The sequence below is a fragment of the Pseudonaja textilis genome, chromosome 5, assembly GCF_049901715.1.
Source record: "Pseudonaja textilis isolate UNSWEBS1 chromosome 5, rPseTex1.2, whole genome shotgun sequence".
Taxonomy (NCBI): Eukaryota; Metazoa; Chordata; class Lepidosauria; order Squamata; family Elapidae; genus Pseudonaja; species Pseudonaja textilis.
This window is the reverse complement of record NC_141994.1, coordinates 22,839,546-22,852,362: the sequence shown is the minus strand read 5'-3', so window position 1 is coordinate 22,852,362 and position 12,817 is coordinate 22,839,546. Positions and strand designations below refer to the sequence as shown.

General features: G+C 36.7%; 1 protein-coding gene across 3 annotated transcripts in view; it reads right to left on the bottom strand.

Moving 5' to 3' along the window:
* LHFPL3 (LHFPL tetraspan subfamily member 3) overlaps positions 1–12,817 on the bottom strand; it is a 176,552-nt gene that overhangs the window by 44,535 nt on the left and 119,200 nt on the right. The window lies entirely within an intron of this gene.

Below are 12,817 nucleotides of genomic sequence, written 5' to 3'. Positions count from 1 at the left end.
CATCACTGCTGCAACCCTGCAGAAGGAGTCTGATATAGCGTTGGATGCAGCACACAGTTTGAAAAAAAGATAATTCTACCAAGACTCGCTGGGTATCCCTGACTCCTCCAGCAAAATTTAATAATAACTATCCACATATATAGCTTCTTTCATCCAGCTCTCCTGTAAGACCCTGTTGGAAGAAATATCCACCTGGTTCAGTTCCAAGCCGGGAAAAAGGTACTGGAGAAAAAATGGAGACTGGAGTCTGATTGGAATGATAGTTTAATGATGAAGTAGAACGACGATTCTAGGCAGCTGACCATATGGAATTGAGAGCGTGGGGGTATTTTTACCTTTTCCTGGGCTTTGCACTTGAGCTTCCTGTTCCTCTGCAAGAACATGTGTTCTATTGGCTGTTGTCAGACTCCCATGGGGCCATACTTCCTCTTATTTTCTCTGCTCCTTCTTCAGCAATCTATCATCAAACAGCTTATGTCTATGGAGATTCTCCATCATCCAGGTCAGGTATGCCCTGAAGTTACTCCTCCCTCAGCTCCTGAATTGGATGTAGCTCATGGACCGAGAAGCTTCAGTTTGAAGGTCCAGCTATGAAGCTGCAGTTGTTCCCCTGCCCAGCCAAAGTTCTTTTTGAAGGAGTCCCATAGAGGTGGACCAATTCAAAATGTTGTCTTCCTCAGCAGATCTTCAGCTTCAACTTCATCTTCAGCAAAATCTGCAAAAATTTCTGAACCAGATAGACTTTCCTCCTCAGTTTGCACTCTTTCATCTCACTTTTCTCCTGTTAGAACGATTAAGGTTTGCCTAGACTTCTGGAAAGATGGAAGTTCTTCAAGATACATAAGAGTTTGCAAGTCAAGACAGCTGCGGCTGTGATATTTTCATGGCATGGATTCCTGAATTCCTATTATATATTGAGATCAAAAAAGATCCAGAGGGCAGAAGAAGCTGCGGCAGTGAGTTATTTTAACTTCTCCAGGCTGTAACTCATTTCTCACTTTTTCTTCAAAGGATCACAACAGAGCTTCAAAGATTCTCATCGTTATGAGTCATCAGCTGTTCATTTGCTTTCTTTTTATTTTAAATAAAAGGAAGAAAACAGGTCTTCGGTCTAGTAGAGACAAATCATTTTCTTAACACATTTCATCCATCCAATTTCTGCTGCTCATTTAATTTAATAAACAACAGCTTGAGCATTTGAGATTGTGGCTTGTCTTTTTGAACTGTGAAATAAGAGCTGTCTTCAAAGGGTCTTCTCAGGGTTACATGTGATTGCCTACAGAGCCTCACTTCCAGAGGTGGTATTCAGCAGGTTCTGACCAGTTCTGGAGAACCGGTAGCGGAAATTTTGAGTAGTTTGGAGAACCAGCAAATCCCACCTCTGACTGGCCCCGCCCCCATCTCTTCTCTGCCTCCCATTGAGTCCCAGCTGATCTTCTTTTGTTGCCCTGCACAGGAGAATGGAGCTGGAAAGCAGGTTAGCAGGGTGGGGAGAGAATGGGGATTTTGCAGTATATCCTTCCCCTGCCACGCCCATCAAGCCACACCACGCCCACCAAGCCATGCCCACAGAACCGATAGTAAAACTTCTTGAATCCCACCACTGCTCCCATGCTTAATAATTTTCAAGGAAAAGTTAAGTTCTGAAATTCAATCCAAAGTTAATCCTTCCCATGAAGAGATGGTAGCTACAGAGCAGCAGTGGGATCCTACCTGTTCCACTACCAATTTGGTGACAGTCCATGTGTGTGTGCGTGCACACCTAATGCATCTAACACATGCACACAGCTTTCCATATACCAGCTGAGGCCTTCAGTGACAATCAGCTGAGAGGATAAAGAAAAGATGGGTTGGGGGTGCAATCAGGGGTGGGATTCTACCAGTTTGCACCAATTCGCTAGAACCAGTTGCGAACATTCTAAGCAGTTCGGAGAGCCAGTTGTTAGAAGAAATTACTGGTCTAATCCTGTAAGGAAGGCAGGAAGGAAACATTCTGGTGTTGCTTACAGAAACTGCCTCTCCGTTAACCCTTGTTACATTCTTGGCAGGACTGGACTTCCTGTCTCAAGAACTTCTCTTGAGTTTTTTCCCCCTCCTTTGCTGGTACTTTGCTTGTGTGAAGTGACCATTCAAAGTTACAAAGGCACTGAAAGAAGTGACTTATGACCATTTTTCACACTTACGACTGTTGCAGCATCCCCACAGTCATGAGAGGCCAGGCAAGGAGATGCGTGCCTCAATGTGAGTGATAGAGTTGGCCATGCCCAGCCAATAACATGACCACCAAGCCACGCCCACCAAATAAGCCACACCCACAGAACTTTTATTAAAAAAATTTATTAAAAAATTTGAATCCCACCCCTGGGTGAGATCCTGTATTTTTCTCTTCTTTCTCCTCTCAGCTGATTGGAGGCTTCTTTTTTACTACTGGTTTGGCTGAACCAGTAGCAATTTCTGCTATCAGTTCAGCTGAACCAGGTTGAACCAGTAGCATACCACCATTGCTACAGAGACCTCTTAAATCACTATAACTGATCAAACAGGACCTGAACAGTTGCAGAGAAATCAAGATAGCCCTCCGTGGGCTTAAGTTCTCTTTATTGGTATTATTTTGGGGGGCAGTGGGTAGAAGTACATGGTTTAATTGAAGGAACATGTAGATCTGGAATGATTGTAAATTTTTTTTTCCTCACTTGGTCTTGTTGGAAGAAAAATCCATCTGGTTCAGTTCTGAGCTGGGAGAAAAATGCTGGAAATAAAATGGAGGCTGATTGGAAAGAAAAATCCATTTTTAATTTTTTTATTGGTTTTTAAAAACAAACATAAACAAACAAAACACAAAAACATCAAGCTATCTTCCATATGTATACATACAGTGTGCCGGTTGGTTTACAAATTGTTTTGCGCTTCCATTTCGTAGTCTTCAATTACAATTACATTGCATATGATCTCATATTGTCAATCAAAAATTAAATACCTTAATATCATTATTAATCAATCATTTGACTATACTTTTATTCATTCATGTTTTACAAGATAATCCTAATTTACTTAGTTTATTTTATAACAGTTCATATTATCATCCCAAATCTATCCTAAAATCATTTTGTAGATATAATAAGTACATTTATATATTTATTATTTTCTAAAAGTCTACATATTTCATTACTGTATTTTATTGTCTAACCATTGATAGAATAGATCCCAAATTTTATAAAATTATTTATCCTCTTGTTCTCTAATTTCAAATGTCAATTTACTCATTTCAGCACATTCCAATATTTTCTTAATGATTTCATCCTGTGATGGTATTTTCTCATTTTTCCAGTTTTTAGCAAATACAATCCTAGCCACTGTTAATACATTTACAATCAGGTATTTCAAGTCTTTACTATATATTTCAGGTAAAATTCCCAATAAAAATATCTCTGGTTTCAAGTCTATATGTTTTTTGTCATTTTTTTCCAACCACAGGTGGATTTTAGTCCAGTATTTTTTAGCATCTGCACAAGTCCACCACATATGGTAATATGAGCCAGGTGTCTGATGACATTTCCAACATTTTTCAGATTTATTCTTGAACATTCTTGCTATTCTTGTCGGGGGAAAATACCAGCTGTAAAACATCTTATTCAAATTTTCTTTATATGCTGTTGACATTGTCATTTTATAATTTTGAGACCACAATTTTTGCCATTTCTCTAAATGGATCCCATATCCAAAATTCTTCCCCCAATCAATCATAGTTTCTTTAATTTGTTCTTCTTCTAGTTTAATTTCTAATAAATATCCATACAATTTTTTAATCTCCTTTTCATCAGTACCTGTCAAAATCTTATCTAAGTCAGTCAATTTATCATAGAAACCTTCTGTTTTAGAATCTTTATCATACCTTGAATGCATTTGCGCATATGAAAACCAATTCATCTTTATACCTTGTTCCTCTAGTTTTTGGATAGATTTAAGTTCACCCTTTTCATTCAATAATTCACCATATCTAACTGTTTGTTCCTTTTTGTATATTATAGGATAAGAAAATGCTTCAATAGTCGATAACCAGACTGGAATTTTCAGATAACATTGTCTTTTAATCTTCTCCCAGTTTAACCACAGAGACTCCCGTATATAATATCTTCTAAAATACCCCTGTGTTTTAGTTCCTTTATACCATAAAAAAGCATGCCACCCCAACAACAAATCATGTCCTTCTAATATCAACAATCTAATATTTCTTAGTGTTATCCATTCCTTAACCCATATCAGATTTGTAGCTTGGTAGTATAACTCCCAATTAGGCAAACCAAATCCTCCTCTAATTTTAGCATCTTGCAAAAATTTTAACTTTATTCTTGCTTTCTTACCTTGCCATATATATTTCAACACAATTTTATTGAAATCTTCAAAGTAGTCTTTTCCAAGCCTAATTGGAATTGTTTGAAACAAATATAAAATTCTAGGTAATATATTCATCTTGATTGTTGAAATTCTCCCTATTAGTGACAGTTGTAAATTTTCCCATTTCGCCAAATCTAGCACTATCTGCTGTTTAAGTTTAATATAATTATTCTCTTTTAATGTACTACATCTTGCTGTCAAATATATACCCAAGTACTTAATCTTATTCGTGACCTGAATTTTCAATAGGTCTGCCAGTTCTTCTTTTTGTCTTAATAGCATATTCTTTGTCAAAATCTTTGTCTTATCTTTATTTATTTTCAAACCAGCCACCTTTCCATATGTCTCTATCTTTTCTATCAATTTTGATGCTGTTTCTAAAGGGTCTTCTAAGATGAAAACCAGATCATCTGCAAATGCTTGCAGCTTAAATTCTTCCTTTTTGATTTTCATTCCTTTTATTTTCTTTTCATCTCTAATATTTCTGATTAGCACTTCCAAAGTTAACACAAGCAACAAAGGTGATAGTGGGCACCCTTGTCTTGTTCCTTTTCTTATATTGATAGAGTCTGACAGCTCTCCCTCTATCATTACCTTTGCCGTTTGCTTATAGTATATAGCTTCTATTGCTTGAATAAATTTTCTAGCAAAACCCATCTGTTCCAACAGTAATAATATGAATCGCCAATTCACATTATCAAATGCCTTCTGTGCATCTAGAAATATCAAAGCCATTTGTTTTTCAGGATGTGCCTCGTAGTATTCCAAGGTGTCCAAGATTACTCTCATATTGTCTTTAATTTGTCTCTTTGGCAAAAATCCATTTTGGTCAGGATGGATAAAATTATTTAAATATTTTTTAAGACTTTCTGCCAATATTGAAGCAAATATTTTATAATCTGCATTTAGTAGAGAAATGGGTCTATAGTTCTTAATTTGTAATGGGTTGGCTTCCTCTTTTGGAATAAATGTAATATAGGCTTCTGACCATGATTTAGGTATCTTCTTCTTTAACATAACTTCATTCATAACTTCTAGCAATGGAAGATTCAACGATTCTTGTAATATTTTATAAAATTCTGCCGGAAGTCCATCTGGGCCTGGTGCCTTTCCATTATTTTGCTTCTTGAGTGCTTCAGTTAACTCCATCATCGTTATATTGCTTTCTAACATTTTTTCAGTCTCTTTAGGTATCTGAAGTAAATTAGCATTCTGTAAGTACTGTTTAACTCTTTCCTCATCAATATTCTTTTGCATATATAATTTCCCATAGAAGTCTCGAATGATTTCCTTCTTCTTCTTGCTACCATGACAAACTTGGCCTTGGTCATCTATTAATTGCAATATTTTCCTTGATTCTTTCTCCTTTCTCAATTTGTATGCTAACCATCTACCTGGTTTGTTTGAGTCTTCAAAGTAGTTCTGTTTAGCACCTCTAATTTTCTGTGCTAATTCTTCTTTTTCTATTTGACCCATTTTGTGTTTAATTATATCCATTTTTAACTTGACGTCCTTTTTCTGTGGCATTTTCTGTAGCTCTTTTTCAAGCCTTTTATGCTCATCCTCTAGGGCCTTAGAGGCTAGTCTTTTCATAGTATTCCTTTTCCTTGTATAGTCTATTATCAAGCCTCTAACATATGCCTTCACTGTATCCCATACATTCTGAATTGATGTATCTTCTTTTTTTTCTCTAAAGAAAAAAACCAATTGTTTCTCCATCCACTGTGTGAAGTCTTTTCCCTTTAAAATAGTATTATTTAACATCCATCTAGATCTTCTTTTTTGTCCTTTCCATTTAATTGTCATTGGATTGTGGTCTGCCCAAGTACTTGTTTCAATATTCATTTCTTGAATGTTAGTTATTAATTCTGTTGACATCCATATCATATCTATTCTGGACCATGATAAGTGTCTATTTGAATAGAAGGTGTATTGTTTAGTTTTAGCATTTCTTTTTCTCCATGTATCTTTTAAATTTATTTCATCTACCATTTTAAAAAAAGATTTAGGGAGAGTCTTTCTGTTTTGCTTTATTGTTTTCTATGCTGTATAGTCCAATTTATTGTCTACAATTCCATTAAAATCTCCCATCATAACTATATTAGCATAGTCCATTTTGATTATTCTCATCGCATATCTTGTGAAAACTCGATAAACCTCATCTATTCCCTCCATCATCTTCTCTTGAGTTATTTCCAAAGCTTCAGCCAGTATTTCTATCATTGTCTCAGCTAGGTTTTGTCCTTTTTCTTCCTCTATGTTTTGGAATCTAAGATAGAATTCTGATCTATCCATCTCCCATCTCAACCTACCACTTTTATTTTGTTCAACCACCGTTAATCTATTATCAATATCTCCAATCTTCTTGTCTCTTTGTTTATCTTCTTCAATTTTTTGGAATCTCTCATCATACTTCAACATCATTTGGTGGATGTTCTCCACTTTTTCATCGGTTTTCCCTGTTCTTTGTTAAATGTTTTCTGTTCTTTGTTCAATGTTCTCTGTTCTTTGTTCGATGTTCTCTATTCTCTTTTCAATATTCTCTGATCTTGCTTGAATATTTTGAATTCCTTGCATAATCATCTGCAGAGTCACTTTTTCTTGTTCTTTTTCTTGCTTTAACATTGTCTGTATTGAACGTTGTTCTCCAGATGGTGGAGAGGAAGAAGTAGAAGTTGAAGAACCAGGAGCTATAAATTTCCTACTCATTTTAAGCAATTCAAAATCTTCAGGTTCTTTTAAACCTTAATCCAATTGTGAAGTAACCAATTATAGTTCAAAATAAAAATAGTAGAAAAAAGAAGCCCAATAATAATAATAATAAAGAGAAAGAAAAAAAGGGAGGACAAAATTTCTTCAGGTTCTTGTATACCTTAATCCAATCAATAGTTAGATGAAGAAAAAGACTTAAGAAAAAAAAAAGGAAAAAAAAAGGAAGAGGAAAAATTCTTCAGGTTCTTCAACACCTTAATCCAATTGAAAGGTCTCAAATAGAAAAAAGTGCATAAAAATAAACCAGAAAGGCAGATGAAAAAACAAAAATACCAGGAAAGGAAAAAAAAAGGCTTTTAAGGCTTTCCCTTTAAAATAAAAAGCAAACATAGAGATTGGACATCCAAAGAAAAAAAGAAAAACAAAGACAAGCTCCAACAAAGCCAAAAACCCATATAGTTATTACAAAAAATAAAAAGAAAAAGAAATACAATAAAGCTGGTGAGGAGGAATAGCACAACTTAGGAAAAGTAAAAAGGGCACCCTGCACTTTGTTTAATTATCCAAGGCTCTTATTATAACTCTCTTCTCCAAAAACTTATCACCTTTTCCCCCCTACGTTTCAACACCAGACTCCAGCTGTTGATAGAAACCCAGAAGAGCACCTGCAATAATACTTTCTCATGATCTTCCCTCTATCTTATCAAACAGGCAATGTCCTTGAAAAAGAGTCTCAGTTCTTTCTTTCTCAGCTTTGTCTGGTCACAGAGAAATAGAACATTTTCAAGCCTCTAGTTGGCAGTGTTACAAAGTTTCTTTGCTCTCACTTTCCCCCTCCTTTTCTGAGCAGGATATAATAAGGATTAATAAAAAAAAGAAAAAATATTTTTTAAAAATGAAAACTACAGGGAGCCTCTAGCCTAAAATATTACAAAATCGAAAAGGAGAAGAAAAAATAGATATAAACAAAAAAAAAACAACCAGTCCAGTTTCAAAATACAAGATCATATATAGAAAATCCAGCAATGAGAAAAAACAAACAAACCCATTACTTTGACATTCCTGTTTAAAATCGCCACTTAATCACTTCTGTCAAAACTTTTACAGATTCTTTCTTTTCCTTAGGGTGTCCTTTCAGATCTTAGAATAAAGAAAAAGTTCTCACCAAACCGGCACACTCTCTCTTTCTGCTCTCTTCCGTTTCGGAGCTGTCCCAACTTAAGCAGCTTTAATGGCTGCCTCTTTGCCGCTGGCAAGAAGAGCTTATCCTGGATCTACCAGGGACTTTGCGGTATCCCTGGGATCGACAGGATGTGCTCTTCACTTTCACCGTCTCTTCGGGACGGTTTGGATCCGATAGGACCGTCCAGGAGCAAAGATATCGGCAGCGATCTCAGACCTCCAAGATCGCATGCCATATCGTTGCGATGCCAGCTCCGACCTCCAGGAAAGAAAAATCCATTTATTGATGAAGCGGTATCACCAGGGTTTTCTGGTTCTGGCCCATTGTTTTATGAGTCCATGGATTTTTATAAGTCTCAGAGATGCTGCTGAGGAGGTTGTGCAGTCTCTGAAATTCCCTTATGGTGCAATGTAGTGAGCTCCATGTTTTCTGCTAAATGGTAGTAGATTAATCCTGTTATCCCCTGAAGGGTTGTGTCCTGTTCTTCTTAATCCCATTCATCCTGAAGCTGACGGACCTTTGTTTTATAGATAGGCTGGACCAGTCTTTCTTAATGGACACCAAATATCTGCTGGGGGAGATATTCAGAAAGACCGAGTCTGCTTACTGTCTTTAAAAGCATGTTGCTCCATTTCTCTCTTTCGGGGAAATATCATATTCTGGCCTTTTTAATATTTCCCAAAATATTTCATTCTTCTTGGGGATGAAGACTCCACAGATTCCCTGGAACTCAACTGTCTAAATATTTTAAGAGCAGCATTTCTAGGTCTGATGAAATTGGATGTCAAAGTTCAGCCACCTGGATTTAACCCCTTAGTTAAGATTTTGCAGCCTTTGCAGGAAGGGTTACATTATTGTTTTATTCCAAGAGGAAAGATATGTATTTTCATTTGGTTATCCCTTCTGGATTTTGTGCTTGTGATGAAAAAAATATATAAAACTTTGACTTTGGTTTTGTTGATCAGATAGATCTGTTGTTATAGAAATGGCTAGCTATATATTAATGTATAAAAGCAAAACGTTGAGGATGGGGTGTTTTTATCTTGTACTCTGCTAAGAAGGGTTGTAAGTCAATGCCTTTTCTTTCTTTCTTTCTTTCTTTCTTTCTTTCTTTCTTTCTTTCTTTCTTTCTTTCTTTCTTTCTTTCTTTCTTTCTTTCTTTCTTTCTTTCTTTCTTTCTTTCTTTCTCTTCCCTTGTTTCTCACATCTCTTTCCCCCACTCCTTTCTCTTCCCTTAATTTCCTATTTTCTTTTCTTTGTATTTTATATAATAAAACAAATAAAAACTTGGACCACTTCAAAAAAAAAAAAAAGATTTTGCAGCCTTTCACCCTGTAGGACGAATTCCAGTCTGCACTGAAGCTATCACCCTTCTGAAAACTAGAATTTAGTAGGAGTTCTCGCCTTCCCCTGGGGAGAGAATTTCTCCCGGGGAGAGAATTTCTGAGGCATCAAATAAAGGATGTTGAATGCCAAACTGACAAAAATAGAGCTCTCAATTTGCTTTTTATTGGTAGTTACACCTATAAGTAGCTTATTTTAGGAAGGTAGAAGTTCCCAAACATAAAAATGCTTTTAATGCTATAATGTATGATTGAGGGATGCTGTGGCTCAGTGGCTAAGACACTGAGCTTGTCAATCTGAAAGGTCGGCAGTTTGAATCCCTAGCGCTGCATAATGGAATGAGCTCCTGTTATTTGTCCCAGCTTCTGCCAACCTAGCAGTTCGAAACCATGTAAAAAAATGCAAATAGAAAAATAGGGGCCCCCTTTGGTGGAAAAGTAACAGCGCTCCATGCGCCTTTGGCATTTGGTCATGCCAGCTACATGATCACTGAGACGTTTTTGGACAGTGCTGGCTCTTCGGTTTTGTAACAGAGATGAGCACTGCCCCCTAGAGACAAAAATTACTAGCACGTATGTGCGAAGGGAACCTTTACCTTATAATGTATGAAGCCAAAGTCATTGGCCACACCAAAACCCATCAGACACATGTGTTTATCAAAGCCTGGCATAGTACCAATGGGTTCATCAACAATACATTGACTTAGAAGTGAAGTTAGTAACACGGTTGTTAAGTCAATCTGGTTTCCCCGTTGACTTTGCTGGTCAGACAGTCACAAAAGGGGATCACATGACCCCGGGAAAATGCAACCGTCATAAATATGAACTACTTGCTGAGGATCCAAATTCTGATCACATGACATGGGGATACTCCAATGGTCATGAGAGTGAAACACAGTCACACGTCATTTTTTTCAGTGCCATTGTAACTTGGAACAGTCACTAAGCGATGAACATAAGTCAAGGGGTACCAATATTGTATCCCCGACTATGTCTAATCTTCCACTCATTTTATTTTAACCAACTCTTATTATTGCTTATTAGCGTGGAATATTGTACAACTTCCCTTTCTATCCTTTGTCTTGATGATACCGCAGATATCTTTTTATTCTCTTAACAGAATATTTTATGTATTACTTTTACAATGGCGTGTAATTATTGTTTTCTGCATTACTGTTAATAGATTGCCATATAAAGTTTTAATATTATTCAAGTTTCTCAGCAGGGAATAGCTGTACTATGGAATAGCCTCCTGCTGAAAACCCCGTGTGTTCTCACAAATTTGGCTTTCTGTAAGATTATTTCAGACAGCCTATGGAGAAGGAAATAATGCCGTTAATTTAATATTGCTGCTATAATTGCTTGATTTCATTCTATATTTTAAAATGTATACAAGGGGTATTTTATTGCACATTTTTATGGAGCTTTATCATATTTTTGATTGCCGTGATATTATTATCTGCTGAGTGTCTCTGGATGACGACCATAAAAGTGAATAAAATAAAAATGTACTTGGTGGTTTCTTGTAGAGTTTAACCCAGAGGTGGGCTGCTGCCTGTTCACACCGGTTCAATCGAACCGGTAGTTAAGATTCTGCACAGTTTGGCAAACTGGCAAATCCCACTACTGGCTGGCCCCACCCCCGCTCATTCTTCAGCCTGTTTTTGGGAGGTGTTTTCAGGCCATTTTGGGGGCCATTTTTCAGGCCAGTTTTGGCCCGAAAATGGCCTGGAGAACAGCCTAAGTTGCCAGGAGGCAGGGCTGGGTGTGATGAGTGATGTCACCCACCCAGTCACATGACCAACCGGCCATGCCTACCCAGCCAGAAAACCCGTTGTTAAAAAATTTGCAGCCCACCACTGGTTTAGAGGCTAGCTTTAATGGATGGATACACTTCACAGTTGTATATTAATCACTTCATGCTTAAGCAGCATGAGTATTAATTACACCAGCTATGGTTGTAACTCTTAATGAATTATTTACTGATGACTGTTGTGTTCCTGGTATCTGACACGCTAATGACATCTGATTTAGAAGGTAAAGGAAATCATATGATTTTATTTCTCTTATGTTAAATCTTTGAGCACTTCCTTAAAACCATGGTCAACACAACCACAAGGAACATAAAGAGTACACTCTAGAGTGACAAATATGGATATTAGCCTAAATTTTATATTTTCCGACTTTAATTATCTGTAGTATTATTCATGATCCCCATGCTTTCTGTGCATCAATGCATATAGTTATGAGGCCATTTAATAGATAGAAGTTGAATGTAGTTTTCAGTTCTCTTAGGTTTGGTTTTAATACAGTTTTTAATAATATTTTAATGTCTGTAGTTTTTAACCTTTTAACTTTTTAATTGTTTTTTACTGGTTTTATAATGTGTAAGCAGCCCAGAATCACCTTGTAAGGTAGATGGGTGGCAGAGAAGTTTGATAGATGGATGGATGGATAGATAGACAGATAGATAAATAGATGATATGGATGGATGGATGGATAGATAGATAAATAGAAAGACAGACAGACAGACAGACAGACAGACAGAGACAGAGACAGAGACAGAGACAGAGATAGATAGATAGATAGATAGATAGATAGATAGATAGATAGATAGATAGATAGATAGATATGGATGGAAAGATATGGATGGATAGATATGGATGGATAGATAGATGATAGATGATAGATAGATAGATAGATAGATAGATAGATAGATAGATAGATAGATAGATAGATATGGATAGATAGATATGGATGGATGGATAGATGGGTGGATGGATGGATATGGAGGGATAGATGGAAATAGAGGTAGTCCTCGACTTACAACAGTTCATTTAGTGACCATTCAAAGTTACAATGGTACTAGAAAAAGTACTAATGATCGTTTTTTGCACTTAACGACCGTTGCCACATCCCCATGGTCACGTGTTCAAAATTCAGGTGCTTGGCAACTGGCTCATATTTATGACGGTTGCAGTGTTCTGGGGTCATGTGATCCCCTTTTGCAACCTTCGGTTGAGCAAAGTCAATGGGGAAGCCAAATTCCACTTAACAACCGGGTTACTAATTGAACAACTGCAGTGATTCACTTAACCACTGTGGCAGGAAAGGTCGCAAAATGGGGCAAAGTTCACTTAACAACTGTCTTGTTCAGCAACAGAGATTTGGGGCTCAATTTTGG